General features: G+C 39.4%; 1 long non-coding RNA gene across 1 annotated transcript in view; it reads left to right on the forward strand.

Moving 5' to 3' along the window:
• The window catches only part of LOC130601157 (uncharacterized), a 42397-nt gene extending 23598 nt beyond the window's left edge, over positions 1 to 18799 (forward strand). Inside the window, exons 2-4 of the long non-coding RNA XR_008972609.1 lie at positions 6239 to 6348; positions 11512 to 11676; positions 18689 to 18799. This is a non-coding gene — a long non-coding RNA (uncharacterized LOC130601157). The remainder of the gene's footprint in view (positions 1 to 6238; positions 6349 to 11511; positions 11677 to 18688) is intronic.
• Positions 18800 to 21549: the final 2750 nt, after the last annotated feature.

Genomic DNA, 21549 nt, shown 5'->3' on the forward strand with positions numbered 1-21549 from the left:
TAAGAACGAAGAGTGCCACCGCTAAGTGACATTATGAGCAAGAAGCCAAAAGCTGATACAACAATTCAAAAGCATAGAAATTAAAGTCGATTGTCAAATGGATTTTCCATTCCATTAAAAATGTCAGGATTGAAAAATTTTGACACACAAAAGATCATATTAAATATTCACATTAAATTAAGTGGGAGCAAACTCAAAAAATAATCCAAACATTGTACAAAATTAAATTCTGGAAAAATTAGCTTGCCAAAAATGTTTAAATCCAAATATGTTGTGGACATTTGAATCCTTCCTTGGATCCTTTTATTTTCTATTTCAAAGAGCAGCTGTTATTTTAAATAAAGCAAAACTTTTTATGAATAATATGTCAAACACAAAGCATTGTTTTGCTATGGTGTTCTTTTTCTTTTCAATTTTAATTGTTACCGTTATATAATTTTTATTTATTCAGATAACAATGTATTTTTATTATCTATTCAAATAATTTGTCATAATTAAATTTGCCACTGTAAAATAGCTTCAATGAAAACTTTTAACCTAATCTAACATCCCTTTAAATTCTTCATTGCAGTTCTACTGTCTGGATTAGTAACAGACATAAGTATTACAACATTTTTGCTCTCTGGTGGCTCTAACCCCAGATGTACTCATTTAACACAGGTCTTCTCACTGAATAGCAGTGGACTTCTGAGTTTGGCCTTTGAACAGTTTGGATGCTTCTGCACACCCAAGTAAAGGAGAGCCAGCGGACAGTACCTGGCACAAAGGGCTGTGTCGCACCAACTAGCTCACTTCTAAGCTCATTAGGGCTATTGGCATGCCAGAGCAGACTTGCTGCTCCAACATTACACAGTACTTGGTCTTCTGTCTCCTGCCCTGTGGGGCACCTCTCATACCTATTTCTATTTGGGGCTGAGGACACTAGTTCAAAACATATTAAATGGTGCTGCAGACTACCAGGGTACTGTATTTAGCTTGGAGCTAGGAGGGTGCTTTGCATGCCACATGGTTATCTTGCAAGAGAAGTGTGTAAAGGTGCAGAATGGAAGAAGTCAGACCCAGTGCAGTGTGGTCTGTTAGCTGAGATCTCTGGTGTGAACTATCTCCCATAGAAAATCCAAACTGTTCCTGGGCAGAGCTCGTTGGAGAGGTCCCAAACCAACAGTTTAGCAGTGTCACCAGTCTGGAGGCTTGTGCTTAGCTGCTCTCTGGCCCTCCTTCACACCACAATATAAATCCTGTTAGCCGGGCAAGACACAGGTGTTGGGAAGTGTGATAATTTAATTAGTGGGAATGAGTGTGAATTTCTTCCTTTTCTCTTAAAGAATAGAGACGAGGGCAGCTGTATAACTACATGCACATCACACTGTGCCTTTATTCCCCAAATTTACTTCACCTGTATTAGAAAGCTCTGTCAACAGAAAGGCAGCCAGCACAGTCTTAGTGGCAATATTTGTTTGGCACACAATGTTCACTGTTGCATATTTGTGTTGATGTTTTTGTTCTCACTCAGCTGTGGGAAGATGTCTCCATGTTTGCTGCATTTCTTCTGTCCCATACTAAGATATTTTCATATTCAGTGCTGTAAACAGCTCATTCTTCACCCTTTTCTCAAAGTACAGTGGCATTTCTGAGCCACGTTTGCAGTAGCTCGATCTTTTTCACCCCTGCAGCTATTCCTTTTCACACTATTTCCAGACTCTTTTGCAAGCATAGATATAGCACTATTCAGCAATTGCTCATCTGTCCAATTTAAATAATGTTGCATACCAAATGTACCTGATTAAAAAATCAAGTTAAACTCCACTGGTAGAATGCTTTTTCTAATTCTTTGTCCACTTAAAATATGCGTGACTCATAGCTCTATGCTACAGCTGTGACCTTGCCTTCTGCAGGCACATCTTAACAACTGCAATTTGCAGGAGTTGTAGGTGCCTGTGAACTCACCTGAAACTATTTTGTTTTAGGATGAATAAGGCATTATTCATAAGAAGTTTTCACTACAGCTGCTGAAGTAGCAGCTTTGGAAAAGCAGCTGAAGACATGGGATGGATTTCTCCTTAAACACTGCATGGTAGCTTGAAGACTGGAAAAAGGACACAACGTGCTATGATCCAAATTTTGAATTACAAGTACCCCAGACATAAAGACAGCTAAGTAACATGGATGTAATGAAGAGAAAGCACAGCAAGTAGAATTAAGGAAACCTGATCATAGCTCATAATAACTGACATGAGGAAATAATTTCTGATAGCAGAAACTTTTATCTAGTAGGAAAAAATCATCAAGACATGCAGTCACTGGAAACTGAAGCTATGTAAACAAGGGCTGTAAATAAGAGGCATTTTATTTATTTTATTGTATTGTAACAGATCATTAATCACTAGCAGAGTTTACACAGAGACATTGTGGATTGTTTGGTGAGTGTGTCTTAACAGTGACTTATACTGTGGTCCTTTCCTCTCGACACAATTTTTCACATCTAGGCTCCTGCCTTCAGTGCACTCTGATATGTAAACAATAACTCAACATTTATCCAGTAACTCTGCTGCACATTTATGAATTTTAATCAGCCATTGACACACTTACATGAAGTGAAACAAATGAGCAGCTTTGACAAATAAGATTTTTGCTTAGAAAGGATTTTAGATTCATATTAATATTCAGTTCCTCTCTAGGACTCCTGAGATCAACTGTGTTTTGGCACTTGTATGGCTGTCTTGAGTCTAGATGATTATTTTCTATTGCCCAAACGGGGAGCCCATTGTGCTAAGCATATAATAAAGAGACAGCTGCTGTTTCTGAAAGCTCACAATCTAAGGCAGAGAGAACAAATGGCTGGTAGATGAGGAAGTAAGTCTGAACTTCATTCAGCAAGGTAAGAAGCACTGTTGATATATTAGTTAACTAGCTGTTGAAGCCACATAATTGGACTCTGTTCCAAAGATGCAGAAGATTTCTGCATATAACATGGTCCTCACTTTTGGGGTCAGATTTTTTTACAATCTGTACCTGGTTTGTCAGCTAATGCAGTTTTCCCTCTTTTCCCTCTGCCACCCTGAATCACTCCCTGACCAAGCACCCCTCAGGTAAAAGTCTTTGTGCCTTTGATTATTTTATGGCATTTGCTGCATCCCAGTTTTCATCAGAGGTCTTTCCCAGCAGACTAGCAGTCCCATGAATGGAATCAGCAGGGAGGCTCTTCATTATCGCAATTCTGGCAGTGAAGTCTCTGTACTTTTATCACTGTACCGGTATCAATTATTTGGAGCCACATAAAATAAATGAAGTCACTAACATGAATATGTCATGCCCAATTCATACAGAGGCTCATGAACTCTCCATAAAAAAGCACCTCTCTTTTATGCCTACTGCTTCCCTTATGAATTCTTTGTAAGCTCTGACCTTAGACATTTCTCAATCATTGCAAGAATGCTTAGCTCAAGATTGAGTACACATCCATTTTAAATGGGTTGAGGGGAGCAAAAATCATGAGAAAAGCAGATGGCATCAGAAAAAAAAGACTTTTCAAAGAGGGTTCAATGACCTCCATATAGATAAGACATGTTAAAGTCACTTTTTAACTCAGCACTTGCATATATATATTTAGTATTATATAATGTGCTTGTAAGGGCAAAGCCTCTTCAGCATTTGACCTACAATATTTATTGTAGAGTTCTGACTCACCTTACTTGGGTGTAGCCCAGAGTCACCATAGTATCAGTAATGACAATGAGATGGGACTGAATTGGCCAGTGCCCTTTGGTTGTTCAATGGGTCACAGCAGCATACTGATTGCAGTTTTCTGCAACTTAAAGACAATCTTATTTATTTATTGATTCTGCTGAATCAGAATTAGGCTTGGCAAAGATTATTCTTGAGAAAGAAAAAAGAAAGAAAAAAAATCAACAACAGTCTTGGATTTAGAGAGTATTTTTCTAAAACATTTCTAACCAAAACTACCATATTTTGGTCTTAAGTAATAAAAAAATGCGAATCTCTGATACTATTAACTTCAGAAACCCTAAAGTTAATTCATTTTGCTTGTAATTCTGACCTGTTTGAAAGGAGTAGGAAAAACATAGAACTGTAATGGAAAGGAGATTTCTTGGACATAGCTTTGCACATACTCAGAATAAAAAATCCCTAGAACCTTTGAGTTTACTGAGAGTAGAATTACACATAGATAGAATGAGCAATGGGAAATGCTTTGTGGGAGCGTCTGCAAACTCCAATTCAGCCACAGTTGAGCAGGTTTCAGCCTCTCTTCCACTAACATTAATCAGAGCGGCTTTTATTTAAAGGCATGTTGGAGAAAGAGTATTCTAAACTCAAATACAAACAGATTTCACTCAAACCTGCCTGAAAACTGTTCTCTGCTTGTAATTCAGACAGTCAACCTGGCAGCCAAAAGAATGGCATGTTTCTTAGGTGGACAATTACACACCCAAAATAAGGAAGAGTATACAGGTATAAGACATAATTAAACTAAATAGAGCTTGTAAATAATCCCTGTCAGAATACAATCTAATGGAATGATTATTCAGCCTGTGTCCCATGTTCCGATTTGCATGGATGCTTAGTTCTTCTGCACTCTACTTCTGCTGAAATTTACAGGGAAAAATCCTGTCTTGTTACAGACAAAGACAAAAGCACTGACCTCAAGATTTTGGAGGGAGTGCAATGAGTTAGATCTGTGACTTCACTAGGACTACTGGGGATATGCAAATCTGAGCAGTGCCAGTTAAAAAGAAAAATGTTTGCATCTTTGCAAAGCTAAAGCCAACCTCAAGAAAAGCAGTAAAACCCCACAGCTGTTCAAAATTTATCAGGAAAAAAAGGGGTGTGGGGTGGAATTCAGATTAGAAGTATGTAGCCAATGATGAATAAAAAGAAGAAACTTAGTTCTTTCTTGGAACTCTTGAGTTCGGTTGCTTTCTTGTTTTATTAAAAAAAAAATAATCTTAAATACAAAATGACCTGAGAAACCAATTATTCAGGTGTTTTGAAAAAAACCTTGACTGCTCCATCAGCAACAGGAGTAATTTTAAAGTTAGCGCATCCCCTGAGAATTTCTAACCAGATCATACCAGATATCAGGGTTCTTTGATCCAGAAGCAGAGCCAAAGCACAGAGAGGGTCTTTATTTCAGTCTTATGTCATATGCTAATCAACTGCAAAAGCTTAAAACAAAAGGCAACAATCCTGTATTTCCAGTTTACCTTTTTCTTATCTCTGGATCGTGTTCTTTCTGTTTAATGTAATGTAATGTAAAGTAATGTAAATATACAATACTTGGACAATGGGCATTTCATCATGAGTTAAGCCATTTTTGATAGCATTAATCCTGCAAAGTTGCCCAACCACAATGGACATATCACTGCAAAGATTTTTTGAGGTTTTTTTGGTTTTGACAGTCTCTTTGCATGTGTTGTCCAGTATGATAGGTATGGGAGATATAGCAGTCCTTCATCTAATATGCATTCCTGGTATGATCATGTTATTTCATGATGGTAAGACTGTCAGGTTTACACTCACAATGACAAGAGAAAATAGTATTGTGCTGCTGCTCAGGGGAAAAAGCAAAAGACAGATGAGTCAAGTACACAGCTCACTCATCAGAAATTGTGGGCGTCTCTCATTTTGGATATGTTTCCACATATTCCTAAACTATTCATTATCGTTTTACTGTATCATTGCCCCTCAAATGCTTGTCATCACTTCAGGGGCAACCCTGAAATCAACCTTTCTGAAACCCATGAATTAAAACAATCAGATAAATGCAATGCGATGTATTAAATATGGAATGACACATCTGACTGTTGGTAAAGGCAAAAAGTTTTCAAAAGATCTTACTGCAATGCAGACTGCCACCTCCATTTGTTTCTGATTGCTGTCACACTGTCCAGATGCAAGGATTGAGAATGAAACTTGAATTTGGTGCTAGAAGCCCACTGTAACATCAATCACTTGAAATAATAATGTCTTGCTTATGATTCTTTGGAAAATGCAGCACTTAACTTCCAAACTGTTGCTTTCAGAAAAGGCTAATTCAGGGTTGGGTACGTTAATGTCAATGTCCTATAAAAGTGCCAGTTAAAAAAAAAATTGTCAGCAAAGACATTTTTTAAGCCTGTGTCAGCACAAAAGGGTGCCTCAGTTGTTTCATCTCACAACAGCTGCATGCTTTCATTGACATTTGTTGCCCTTTCTTTGTGCACTCATCCTAACCTCATAGGTTATTTCCTGGCCTCCCTTCTGTGACCTATGACCGATGATGACCTTTAGCTGGAGAATGTGACATTTTGTTCTCCTCTGGCTGACATGTGATGCCCTCATTATTCAAAGGTATGTGAAAATAATGACCTGTACTGACCTCTCAGTTTCCTTTCATTTATTGGTCTACACTTGGTGCTTGTTCAGCAGATTGCTATGACTAGGTGGTGGGGTGTACAATTTCTTTTGAAGAAGGAAGCTCATGAATTGCATCAACATTTTAGCTCTTTGTGTCTGTTGCTCCATTTGAGGAGCAGGAGATGAGGTGGTTCAGCTGGGGGAAGATGGTTCAGGGTTAGCGGTTCGGTTCAGTTCAGTTTAGGCGTTGGGAGTGTCTTCACAAGGCTGGCTGGTGCAGCCAAAGGCTTGTGACTGTATGGAGCATTAGTTGAGTCCCAGGCTGGATATCTACCTTAGGGCATCTTAAATGGTACAGGATGCCTGTGCATGAGCTACTGATTCAAGTCCTCAGTTCTCAGTCATATGAAAGAATGGATGACTAAACAACCTTAGAATTCAAAACACGAGAGACTATAGTTTACCCGTCATCAAGATTTCTACATCTTCCCTGTTGTGACCACAATGGAAACAGTCACAGTTACAAGAAATACAGTATTAGTCTAACATGCTAACAGTGCTTTCTCAGGTAAGTTCATTTTTGCATTTCAAATGGTGGAAGTTTCAGTGTTCTTCAGAAATGCAAGCCTGAACACATGAAATTTTTTTCAAGTAGATTTTCTGTCCTGTGAGGTGAAACGTGCCCTCATTGACTATAGTAAATATTTCAAATGCTGAAAGTCTAAAGAAGGAACTAACCACTTTTGTGTGGGAGATTGTGATACCAATTAAGAGTTTATTGAAGACCTAGCCAACATGAATATTTTAAACCCCCTTTCCTTGAAGAAAAGATGGTTACTTCAGGTCAGGGATGAGGGTATGTATGGAGTAGCATAAGGAACAGATGGCTGCTAAAGACAATTTCTGACTATAAATAGTTCCTATTAAGAAAATAGAAATAATCAATTAGGGACTTAGCTCTGCTTCCTGATGCACAGGAGTGGAACAACAGAAGAAAATGTTAACACATATGTCAGTGTATGCTTCTGGCTGAGAAAGAGATAACAGGCTCTTTCCCACTGAAGGGTGGGAAGCTGCACCTCTTTCCCACTGAAAGGTGGGTCTGAAGGTTAAGATGGAAGATTATCAGCAGCTCTTTGGAAAAGGTTCTAGGTATTCAGTATGCAGCCCAGGAAATGTATTGAAAATCAGGAGCAAGATTTTGACTTTGCCTCATCACTCTGTGCAAACTAATAGAGAAACTAGGGGAAAAGTCATAGTAGCAGCCAACTTTACTGATAAAATAGATTATTCCCCCCCCTCCCCACCTGCAGGTGCTAAAGAACTTCAGGTCAAAACATGTCCACTAAAGGTGCAAAAAGTACTAATAACTGATACCCAGACCTCAACTTGCAAACTTGTAGGTTTGACCTGGACCTTCAGGTCAAACATGCATCCTGAAATGTAATCCAGTTAAATAACCCATTAAACATTCAGGCTGACACTTAAAGTACTGCAGTGTAGTGGAAACAAGACTCTAGGTTCAAATTTGAGATAGTGTGGTTTTGGGTTGAAATGGAAGAGTTAGTATTATCCAATGAAGAAAAGTATTTTATCTATCTTGGTAGAAAATGCTGTCTATAAATACTTCTACATAAGCAGCCTAACTATGGTAATGGCTTGCCAGTCATAGGTATATGTCTTCATCTGAAGACAGCGTAACTGAAAAATTTTGAGAGTATTGTTCTCTATCTACCAATATCATTTTTGTCCTGCTTGGACTCAGCTTTGCTGCATCAGTCCCAGCAGCAGATCTGGGCAGAAGGCTGAGACCCAAGAGTGAAAGAAAGAAATGGCATCTATGATATGTCACATCTATTCTATTGCTCATTTCACAAATGCCCCTGGTATTTCATTTCTGAGGGCTAGCTACTGATGGATTAATTGAAGGAAAAATAAGAGCATATAAATGGATCCTTGCTGGTGCCAGGCAGTCCTCCTATCACTGACCTGACAGTGCCCCAAACCCTGTCGCTGAGCAGGGCTTTTACAAGAATCTTGTTGTTCCCTTTTGGCTGACAGTAATCTTCATATAATTTGTCCATGGAATGCTTTTAAAAGGATTCAGATGAAGAATACACATGCTTTTACATGTGACCTAAGCCCAGATCAGATGTCAGATTGCTTATGACCAATCAAATAAATATAAACCCACCATGGCAACATAATTCTGGAAGGTCTTGCAGAAACCTTGTAGAAATATTTTTATCAAGTGCCCAAAAGATTGTGACGCATGAAATCATAAGCTGCTTTTGACAGCTTTGGCCAAGAAAGGCAACTTTTTTGTATGGCAAAAACATGAGTTTAAGAGGAGGATAGCACTAAGGTAAATTTTTAAACCAAGAGCATGTTTAGACTTTATTATCTTTGTTTCTTCCTCAGAAGCACAGTCTCAGAAATACTCTGTTTTTCTTCCCCTCCATCTCATTTGCCTCTCATTGTTCAGGAGCTCATAGGGTTTCACTCCTCCCAAGATCCATAAATCAGATGATTAACTTTCAGTTCAAGACTGTTTTATATGAGCAGAAGAAATCTAATTGGAATACAATCACCCTCCCACTGCTTTTCACAGCTTTCTTTGCATCTCAATGTGATCTGAATTTCAGATGTCTCTTTCTGTGAGATATTTATTTTTCCCCATCATGCACTGAACCCAATTGTGCTGCTATCTTTTTCTGCCCTTTTAAGCTCTGGCTGTAAATTAACCATTATTCAACTGAAATAAGTTCCTTTAGAGTTCATAAAAAGTATTGCAGCATGATAGCTTCCAGAATAGTTGTACAGGAACAAACTGGCTAATCCTCTGTATATGAGGGGTTAATATCAGTTTCATCTTCCCCTCTCTCAACACGGGTGCTTAGGGGAGAAGCTGTTTTGTAAGGCGGGGTACTGGATTGACTGAAGGAACAGGAAGGTTGGAAATGCAGAACACCATTTGCAGGTGCTGGATGAACTCCAGATACAGGAATCTTCACATTATACTTACGGTTACTTGCTTTGATTTATGCTGATAGAGATTTAGTACAGCTGAAAAATCCTGCTGATTACAGACTGACTGTGGCCCTCTGATCTGCTGGCTTATATTATCTTCAAAAAAAGAAAGTCAAACCCTTTTCTTATTAACTGAGCATTTAAGGAAAATGGCAGCCTGAATGCTGAATACTAAGATGCTTCCTTTAACCATGCAACCCACAAGCAGCACAAACTTTTCTTTAATTTCTCACCTCCTGCACTCTAAGCCTTCTCCAGACCAAACAGGGCATGCCTGTGAGAGAAGTTAATACCCACTACACATTAAATACTTGCATCTCTTCTCAGACACTGTTGTTGCAGTGGTTTGTGTATGTATGTGCTACAGATACTAACCTACGTGAGAAAAAAAAACACTTTAAATCTAACCACTTTTACATATCCAGATATTAAATGAAAACAACTTAATCATTACCACATGACCATGAACAGATGCTGAACACAACAGGCATGATTCCTATGACCATATGAGATCTGCAATGTGGTGCACCTTTCTGTCCGCATCCCAAGTCATTTACACTGAGGACTTGTCAGAAAGTATGACAGCTTCCAACTTCTCTCCTCTTCCATGATAGCAGGGTGCCATTCAGACTGACACAGAAAGGTACATGCCTGGTTTTCATTCTGATGTGAAGCCCAGACACGGCAAGATTCCAGCTCCATGTCCTACAATTTAGGCATAGCTTTTCAATCCACTAAACAACTGACTGTCATTTAACTAACTACATGCCAAGCCCTACTTTGCTTCTCATATTTTCAGCAGTCCTACCTGCCTCAACAGAGCTACTTGTACAGACTTCTTAGGGAATCTGACCTGACTAGTGTTAGAACAAAACCTTGCAACCAGTTACTTCTGAGTTTGAAGTGTAACATAGACATCGAATTGTAGTTCTAATCTAATGTAAAATTAATTATTAAAATGATTATTCCATTAAACAAATATGTCTCAATTCACAGCTGGTTGTGAATCAGGAAGGCCAGTTAATCAAAAAGTAATAGACAACTCAATTTCTGGGCCTTCACCTGCATCCTTTTACATTGGTGGAACTTTTCTCACTTATGTTTTCAGCAGTCTGAGGGAAAGGAGGATTTGACTTAATGTAGCAATTCTCTTGACATGATATGACACTTTTTTGTGTTTTCATACAGAACAGCTTTTGTGTCTCTGAATTTTTGAGTAGTTATTTTCCAGTGTAGTGAAGTATCAACAGTGGGGACTAAGATGGTATTTATCTCATCTTACTTTAGGTATCTCTAGTTTAAATGTTCAAACCTGAATGAATCACTAAAGGCTCCCATTAGACTTATTTAATGGGAAATTAATCTGGACAAATGAAGACTCATGTTTTTCCCACTACTAAACGAAACCAAGGTTGCTTAACTCATAAGTAGAGATATACATTTAATAAGACTAACCCCATCCATTGGTCTCTTTTCAAATCTTTCTTCCCTGCTGACTGTAGTAGTCTTATGTGACAATGTCTGCACTGGTGCTCCACTAGCCACACTGGAAGAGACTTTTTGTTCAATATTCTCTTGGCTCTTGGTAATCCATTAAATGGGGTTGTCATGGGGATACAGTCTCAGGGCAGCCTCACTTTCTCTCATCCACTCATACATAGTGTGGACGAGTGGAACTTATGCAAATAAGTTCCAAGCAGAGTTGCTTGTCATTAGCAGAGGCAACTCTAGAGGTAAAGACAAACAGAATTTATCAGTGAGAACTCTATCATTAAGAAATTTTGTTTGTATCCCTGCAGTGATTCATAGTGCACTTGACTGTTTTCTGGCTACCTCTTCATGTCTTTTTTTGTTCACAAAATTAAAAAAAACTATCATTTTGGGTACCTTTTCTCCAGTTACTGGTTTTATTGATATCATGTGAGAAAGCTGGTTTCAGATCCTGTCAAACTGGTAGCACAAGAAAAGGATTTCATGGATGTCATATTCTTCCAAACACGGATAAAGCACACAAAGCAGGGGAGACAAAAGCATTGCTGGGAGGGAAAGAACGAGTCAAGAAACTGCAGCCTGATTGCAATGAAGTAAAACCGGATGACTGTCAGCACTTATGCTTTGTTTTTACAGGGGAAATATATACACATACATATAACCTGAATTTGCTGAGCATGTCCTACTTCAACCTGAGGATAAGTTTATACGACACAGTACGTAGACATACCTGTATTACTGGAGACATCTCATGCGTCTTAGCTGAGTGTTATCCCAGAAATATCAGGAGAGCATGCTGATGTACTTGTAATTCCCTGATAAATGAGCTAGCCTGGATAACTCTGTATTAAACTGCTGCATACCACTACACACTCTGCAACTGTCTCTCAGTTCCTGCTGTCTTTGTCTGAGGTCTCCTTTATAATTCATTAGTTCAAGCACTGACCATCCAGACCACATCAACTTAAGCAAAGCCGCCATTAAAGGTCTCACAGGTCCAGGCCTGCCCTATTTGCTGCCAGAAATGGCCAAACTTTTAAACTGTGAGCAGCACAGAGTCTTTGGTTTCTTTCAACTGCTGAAGGAGAGAAAATGACCTATCATCCATGAAAAATTCAAGCACAGCTTTAAAAACATTAGCCACACAGAAATACTTGTGTTATATAAAGTGTTCATCATGAAACAGTGGGAGATCTGTCTGAAATTAGCAAGAATTACAAAACCTCCCACTCTGAAGGTGAAAGGAGAAGCAAGGTTATAATTATATAAATGACTATGGGTGAAACTGTTGCTCTGTATAGAGTGTGGGATCCAACTAGTCTCGAGTACTTCTTGGAGACAGGTTTCCTGAAGCCAAGGATTTGGAGGTTTTTGGGGTTTGTTGGTTGGGGGTTTTTTTTTGTGTTTTTTTTTTTGTGTGTGTGTGTGTTTCTTAAAGTTCCAGTCCCTTCTCTGGGAAGATTTCCACCCCACATGTATTCTCAGAGCAAGGGATTCAGATATTCTCTAGCCTTAACCTGATTCACCCTCTCTGTACATCCTCACTCTCTTTATCCCTCACTTCATTGGTGTGATTCTTAGTATGAACCCATAATACCTGCAGAAGAACAGAACTAAAGGGTTTCTATATTTTTAGGCTCCACAACCCTATTTACCCAGAGTAAACTAGGATTATAGTTCATTCTTCTGGGACATGTGGCAACAGAAACAAACAAAAATATGACCTTTGAAGGGTTCTAAACTCCAATTGTATCTTACATCAGCTTGCCTTAATTGACTCCATACAAACACATAAAATATGGCACTTGCACACATTATTGATTAAATTTCCTAACATCTCTGAAGTAATACCTGAATCTGAATTGACAGCAAATTAAGGTCTCTCTCTTACCCATGGCTTCCCCTAGAAGTCAATCAGTGTCTGTTCCCTGGGCTTTCTCTTCTAGCCTCCCTGCATTTACAACTTCCTTCCATTTTCTCAGCAGTCTCCCAAAAGAGCATCTCTGTTACAAATGCATTTCCCACTTCTGTCTCCTCTTGCCATCTGCACACATCTCTTTCCCTAATCAGTTTGCATTCAAATCAGCTGACCAAACTAATTTTGTGGACAAAGTGTTCCTAGAGCCACGTGAGGACATGGGGCCTAGGCTGAGGCAAGACAACTCTTCCTCTTTCTGCATGGCTGGCTGCAGCTTAAATTGAACAGAAAATCACACTGAGGCTGTATAAGACTCTTCTTCCCGATATATGTCTGAGCATCTTTGCTATAGACTTTTCCACAGTGGCAATTGCAGTTGCTATTGGGGGTGGGGAGAAGAAAAATCATGCTTTTTTTCTGCTTTTCCATCTTCATTTTTGTACATTTGAAAGTTCAACAGCATGATGTTAGCAAACATCAAATTGGCACAGCTGTGACTGCTGCTCTTCTGAAAGAACTGTTGGATGCCTCAACAAACATTTCAAAGGATATAGCAGAAGTCAACATTTGCTAACAATCATCATGTGTAATATATGGTATCCTTACTTTAAGGAAAAACAAGTACAAGTCCCTAATACTGATGTGATAAGTGTTGACAAGTGCTGACATTTAAACAACAGCCAAAACAAGACCTGACCCTGAGGTGTCCCCACAAGTATTGTTATTTACCTACTCAAACCCACTAAAATCAAATGAGATTGCTCTCTCATGACTGCAGATTTCAAGATCTAATCCTTAGTGGGAAAGAATCTCTCTTGAAGTAAGCTCCTGCTCCACTCACGCTAATGGACATATTCAATTGTAGCATGACAGAGCTTGTAGTATAAACATTAAGCCTGTAATGTTAAGGCACTAAGCTATTATTAAGCCAAATATCTAAGGTGTTTCAATTTAAAACTTCAAAGAATACCTACTTGGGCAGTAGGCATTCTTGCCGTTAATTAAAATACAGTTGATTGAACCAAGCACAGACCACGAAACCATACAACTGAGAAGCCAGCAGTTGTGACCCAGCATTCCAGTGAAGTGGAGTTAGAGGAAACGAAAAAACCTATAGAGCCACATATTTCAATCTGACATATTTTTAAAGGTAAATCTGTGTCATACTCTGCCCCACTTGCCATTCAAAAACTTGTCATTAGAGGTGACTTGTCAGCAACTTAGCGATGTTTGGTGGCATTAATTTCTTTGGGTTTTAAGGGATTTAAGTAATGGAAAAGTCCATCATAGAAGTACACAAGACTACAAGTAGAGGACCTTAACAGTTTAAAGGAGCTATTAAGCTTTCGATGTAACTATACATTACCTGATCTTTCCTATAATGTGGATTACATAAATTTTAATTAAGTGATTTTTAAGAACATTGATTATTGATTTGATAAACTATAACGGCAAGCCATCAGGAGCTATTGTGTAAATAACCATTTAAAAAATTTGTTACACCATAAAAATTCTTATGAAAAGTACTTATGGTACTTTACATGCTGAGTAACCACTTTTCAACATTAAGTACCTCAGCCAAAGATACATTTTTAAATTAAGAAGCTTTTAATTTATATATGATTTAAAAAGAAATCTGTTAAATCACGCAGCATATACTTTTTTGAACTTGTGTAATTTTAAAATGGTCAAGCCAATAGTTTTTTAATCCCTGAGAATGAAGATAATAGTAAAATAGCTGATCAAGTGCCTGTACCAGGCTTATCAATGGCTCTTTGTGACCATACAGCTGTTGTGACAATCCATACTGAGAAACCTACATAAGTCCAAAGAAGAGCCTTTCAGCTCAAATCTCATTAACAACTTCCTTTGAGAATTTGTTTGTGTCAGTTGATTTCCAGCAAAGATGGAGATACCAGCTATCTATATTCAAATCTAGAAAGGTCTTGTTGAACAGGTTTTGTACCACATAGTAATGGAAGGAGAGGAGTTCTCTCCTAACACAAGTGATCTGTCATGTCCTACTAAGAGGGAAAAAAAAAAAAAAGCCAAAAAAAAGGCAAACAAAGCAACAACCAAGAAGGTGGTGCCTGGGATAAAAAACACCAACACAGAAGAGTCTGCATGTACTGGAGCTGTTAAAGGCAAGAGGCAAGCTGAATGGGAAGCAAGTGAGAGTACACATAAATGACGCTAAAATAAATAGTCTACATTCAAGCAAGCAGACATGCAATGAGGAAGAATGATGCCTACAACTGGAATGCCATGGATTAGGAGTGGAGACCACAGAGGAGAAAATAGAGGTTAAAGGGTGATGCAGATATCACCCCCACAAATTTCTCCTGCTGGTGCATTCACTGAAACAGCAATACACTGCAAGAAGGACAGCAGTTCCCTGTCACATAACCATTTTCTTATAGTGACTCATCCAAACAGCCTAACTGAAATGCCAGAAGTTTTTAAAATACCAGCAATGTAAAATCCAACATCAGAGAATGAGATAGGGAAATGATTTTAGGAAAGATACTGACAAGGAACAAAATCCAAACAAACTCACTGAGAAATGAATGCAGGGGATGTTTTGTCTAGGTTCTCTGGATGCTGTTGCTCTAACTGGGGCCTCACAGCTTCACAGACTCATGTGGCTTCCTCAGCGCCACTGCTTGTGAGGGTGAGTCCAGATGGTAACCTAGGGCTACCTCATGTTGCAGTGGGGACCTCTGTCCTTCAGCGGTAGGACATTCCTACACTTGCATATTTGCGCAGTTATAAAGTACTTACTCCTCCTGGCAATGGCATGCCGTTATGTTTTCTTACAATGAGTCTCTGTGCCACCTTTTTGCTCTGGGGGTGACTCCACAGCTCCTCTCTGTGATGCCACCCATTACTGGGCAGGACATTTTCTGCATAAAGCCAGAAGACATATATTTGCAAAGAAGATATACTTCAAGGTAGCCTAATACTGCCTCTCTCACGCATCACTCGCCACACCTTATTTTTTAATCTCTGTCATACTGTGGACACGTGCCAAACAGCATGTGTACCTTTCACAGATGACCTAGAGTCAAGGTATCTAACAGAGAGTCACCAGAAAAGCAACATGAACTTTGGCCTCACATGGCCTCTTCCAGTTTGCCCACGCTAAGGCCTCATGTTCCCACAGCAGATGTTGGCGCCTTGAATTTGCTGGCTACACCGATACTCCGAGGGAGTACTTAAGTATGCAGTTACATACATATTTGCTTTTGCTCAGCTGCTTTTAAAATCTTTTTTATATTTTTTATGAAGTGATGGAAATCCCACTTGTAATTTTGGTTGGAGTTTAAAGTTCTGGGAATATCTCCCAGTGTGCAACACCATGCTGTTTCAAACTCTCTGAGTGATAAAATATTGAGAACACAACTGATTAAACAGAGGTGAACACGTCAGAAACTGCTCTGTAGATATTTGGGAAAAAAGATAAATGTTCCATCTGTCTTGACTACATCTGTGCTCTTTCTGCATTTAATTGCCCTGAATGTTGTAGGAAACAAGTTCCCTAACAGCTTAGCAAGACCTAGAATTGCTACTGTTAATGTTTTTGCAAAAAATCAGAAAGTATGAAGGAACAGTGTACTGAACCTACTTTTACGTATTGAGCTAGATTCAAAAGTAATACATATGCACTTGGGAAGCAAAACACAGACCCCTGGCCCTTCTGTCCAGCAGGTTTAAATGCCACATACTCATGACAGATGTCTTGAGAACAATCTAACAACCAGTACATATTTGCAGCAAATGAACGCATGATTTCAAGCGAGGAATGCATTTTTTGAATAGTGCTTAGATCACCAAAATAAAAGCTCCTGTTTGTCCAATAAATTATTCCCTATGAATTATTCGGTCATTTGTCATAACAGCATAACTTTTTTTTTTGTGCATTCTAATAGTTGGTCAGGAATATTATTCAATATTGTTTATGAATGTCTGGTGGATAAAGGATCCTGTACAGTAAAAGGCAGGCTTAATGTCAGCAGGAGTTCATGAGCAAACTAGGGAAAGGTCATCTTGGTGTCAAAAGCTGCAAAAAATGCAACATGCTTTCTCTTCATTGATGCAGGCTAGGAGAGAATCCTCAGGGAGGACCCGAGATCAGAAGGAGGAAACAGACACTGTTGTACCAATTATGACTGCTTATTTGAGCGTCTCCCTCTTTGTGATTACCCCAATTTAACAAAACATGTAATTTCTAGGCTGCATCAGTTTATCATAAGTGAATCCACTTGGATGAGTGTTCGTGCCATATTTAAATATAGATAGACTCATCCTTGCCAGGTGCTGAGTTTGCTTAACTCCTACTGAAATTAGCAGGGGCTCAGCATTTTGCAAGAATCACTTAGCAGTGCCCAGGATTGGGTTCTTTCTGTGTCTTATACATCAAACCAAGATCTGTGCTCCTCTAATGTCCATTTGCACAGCAACCCATATTTCTTTTCATTCATTTATTAACAAACAGACATCCACTTGGTGTTTTTCCTAAACAAATGTTAGTGGCTGTCACTACTAGATACTTAGGCAAATTGAATGTATTCCTATTCCCTTCTGCACCATATCAATATTATGCAGTGTACTTTAGCTTTCAGCTTTTCCTTATGTACAGGATATTTATTGTCCATTTTGGAGTTGTCATCCAAGCACTTGGGGTCATTTTCTTATTAAAGAGTACAATATTAAAGCAACGGGGCACGGCAGGTGGTGTGTTTCAGGCTATTTTGTCATGCCTCAGGCTGAGTTGCCATCTTCCACCCAAAATAATGTCATGTTGAATATTAGTACAAGAAAAAAAAAACATATCCAGTATCAGACAATTTAAAAAATAAAGAATGCTTCATTGTAAGTTCCAGCCTTACATGGGGGATTTTTTCATGTGGGTGCTCTTCAGAGAGATACAGTGATTGATTTTTATAAAAGTTGGCATGCATGCCCAAGGGCAGATGGTGCATAAATTCGGGCCCTAGTCTTACATTCTGCTCCGTGTAGGTGGACCCCTGAACTGCTGTGACAGAAAAAGGGATACAACCGTGCAGATGCAAGACTCCTGAGTACTATGATCAGGCTGTAAGACTAGAACCCAAACTTGCATTGCAATAATAATTTTAAAGCCAGCTTTTGGAATACACTCAAGCATATGAGCTAGAATTTATAGGCTGGTATTTAGATGCTGCTCACACTGTCATTTCATGTCTGAAGATACTGAAAATACAGCATGCTCCCAGAATATATGCCACCAAACTAATGAATCAAGTGAGCCAAATGTACACAGTTTCTTTATCATTTTGTTGCACATTTACATACTTAAAGCATAGGCTGTCTTCATAGGGTAACAAATCTATAAGGCTTCAGTTTGTTTAGCATTTTCCAAATTGCAAAATGCCTGACATTCATATCTTTTTCTCTGTGGACCTCCAGGAAGGTATGCAAGGGTGAAAAAAGGGCACAACATGGCCACAGAAAAGGGACAAATAGATGGGCAATGCTCAAAGGCAAAATCCAATGTCCTTAGAGAGAGAAAATCAAGGAATGTCAAAGAATGAATTTAGCAATGAGGAACAGACATCATTCATATGCTACAGATTGGGGCTCTCATCATTTGTAAGTTTTTTCTAACATCTGCAGTAACCAATCTACTATTCCAAACTGCAACAGCAAATATATTTCTTTGCTAATTACCTGGGGATTACCACAGTGCCTCTCTCACAGACTTCATTCCCCATTAAGAATGGGAGATAGCAGAAGCACATGAAATTAGACAGTGATGTACTACATCCATTTTTAAAGCACTGCCTATACCTTGCAATTTCTTCAATTCACTGTGCCATAGGCAGACTCACAAAGCAGCCCCAATATGTATTTCAGTCTCACAGGATCCTTCAGCACTTCCAGAACTGCTGAGAACCTGCACCATGCCCACCAGCTGGAACAGTAGAGGAAAAAATCCTCATCATTTAGCTCAAAACTGAATGTGCCTGACTGCTGATCCTACAGCAGCTGGACAAGGTAAATGTTCAGAGCAAAGGAAACACATGGTGTAGACTCCATATATTTCTAGTTGCTTCTTTCTTTTACCTGCTTATGAATATTTACATGAACAGATTTTGGCTCACACTGGGAGATTCTCTCTTGTACAAATATCTATGGTAACATAGCAACAAGGACCTTGTGCACAAAACTGGTTTTCTAACTGATTTCTCTCGATTTCTAAGATGATCAGCTTTGGTAGAAAACAAAAGAAAAAAAGTGGTTAGTTCATCTTTGAAACCTAAGCTCATTTTTCTTGAACATTTTCAGTAGTGGTTCTGCTCAATAATTATTAAGGCTTCCTTCTTTAGTTACAGATGCCTTGACAGCATTTTACATTTAGCTTTATATTGAAACAATTGCTAAGATGTTCTTCATGTGGTCATTCTACATGATATCTTTTCCTAGAATTTGTATGTTAAAATTTATCATGGAACCCTTCCATCATATATTAAAGAGGTGAGATAAAGTGTAAAAACAAGGGCTGTACCTGACACTTGAAAGTTGCTATTCCTGACAGCACTTCATCTTTTTCATACCCATATTGGCTTTTATCCCAGCCCATCTATTCCTTAATGTAAGTGTTATAAATTGTTGTAAAGTGCCATAAAATATAATAAACATGAATCAATATTTCTTGGTTAAAAAACTTAGAAATGCTGATGAAGCTCAGGTTTATTATAGATGTCCTGAACCCACAATGTGCCTTTATTTTTTTTACCTTCATCATTTTTTCAGGTCTTGAGTTCATGTGTGCATACACATTCATTCTTCACAAATCAAAGAGGCAGGGAAAATGGAAATTACTAATGCAGAGCAAGTGAAGCATCTAACATTTTAATCAGTTGTTTTAGGTAGGATATCCTGTATGTAAAGGGTTATTATAGTTGGTATGTATGACCCAATTCAAGCAAATTCCTTATGGGTCTAGTGAATATTAAGCACGTGCATGGCACCAGAAAGTTTGGGGATTACTCAAATGCTTAAAGTTAAGCATATGCTTAAATGCTTTGCTGAATCAGGGTTTTAATTAAGCATGGCACAGTAGTGCTATTTGCCATAAAAAATTCATCATTGCCATGGATCTCTTCTCATTAAAGAAGATGCTATGATTTGTGTTTAAAATATGGAAGAAATATGATATCTGCATGATGCATTAAATACCCAAGCATACACATGCATTTAAATTCTTGCTGCCTTTTTAAGGATATTGTTGTGAATTATGTTCTTGTATATGCAAGAACATCCTTCATAGTGAAGTGACAGTTTGTTTCCACATCCAGCTGATGCTCTTTACATATTATTAGTATTATTTATTCTCAGTCTGAAGCTAATGATAGATTCCTTTGTCATACATTGGTTTTGCGGCTTCTCCAGAAGAGCCACCATGAACCATGATGTTTCCAGGGGCATTTGAAGGGGCAAACCCAGCCCCTTTCCTGCCTGTGAGGGCAGGTGCACCGACTGACCCAGGCACAGCAGACACCCCATTCCTGCCAGTGGGCTGCTTTGGAGGTGCCCAAACCCACCCTGCTCTCAGCAGGTTGCTGCTGCCCAGCAGGGACACGGCTACCACCCCAACCAGGGGAGCTGGTGGGGGCCATGTTGGTGAAAGCTACCATGAGCTACCCCCGCTATGAAACTCACCTTAATGAAGGGAAACATCCCTGCTCTGTCCTGCTGATTGTCACCTAGGCACTTAAGACCCTCTTTGGAACTGGTCTGGCAGCTGAAAGGAGAAATCCTGCAACAGTGCCAGGGCATTGCCTTTCTAAGGGACACTCCACAGTGCCCTGGGAAGCAGTTCTGCAGGGGTGGGTGCGGCTGTGAGGGAGTAGCTGGCAAGAGGCCTCCTCAGGGCTGCTGCCAGCCCTGGGGCCCTGTCCCTGGGGCTCTGCTGACAGGCCCTGGGTCCTGTCACTGCTGCAGCTTTTCCTCAGGCCAGGGGATGGCCAGACTGCTGCTAGCCCTGGTCATGATCCCTGCTCATGGTCTCTCATCATGGTCCCTGGCCCAGCCCAGCTCACTTCACTGGGGGCTGAGGGCAGGGGAGGGAGGGTGCTGCACCACTCTGCAGCCCCACAACCCACTCCACACTGGGCCTTTGCTGTTACAAAATGGAAAGAAATCCTGACAGAACTCTATTGTAAAAGATCTACATCCTGGCAAAACAATACAGCTGGTTTATAATATGACAATAAATTTAACTGCATTCATTTTCCTTGGACAGAGAGGGAGGCTGGCAGGGACTGAAGCAATGACTTCAGCCTCATGCCACATGCTACAACATACCTGTGCTGCCTGGCCATTCAGACGGAACATCCGTGGCTGGAAATGAGGCCACTGAAGTGGGAAAAAAAAAAAAAGGAATATCATGCCTCTAGACTATGTGTTGCCATGTGTTGGTTTGTTTTTTTTTTAATTCAGCTATTTATAAATGTGATGGTCCTCTGTTTCTCCTGCCTCTTTCAGCACCCCAGTGAAGAATGTGTGAAAAGCTCTAATTTCCCTTGAGGGAAACAGTTGATATCTTGTGATTTCAGTGGAAAGCTGTGTTCACACTGTGGTCAATAAATTCCTATAGACAACTTTCCCCCCTTGGAATTCTCTTATCTTGTTATTCTGTTAATGCTTGGGATGAATATTCCAGCTCAGCAAAGACATGGTGGAAAGCCATCCCATTTCTTGCAGGTCAGCTC

The sequence above is a fragment of the Pezoporus wallicus genome, unplaced genomic scaffold, assembly GCF_028554395.1.
Source record: "Pezoporus wallicus isolate ANWC-B61680 ecotype Strahan unplaced genomic scaffold, APGP_CSIRO_Pwel_v1 contig_6484, whole genome shotgun sequence".
Lineage (NCBI taxonomy): Eukaryota > Metazoa > Chordata > Aves > Psittaciformes > Psittacidae > Pezoporus > Pezoporus wallicus.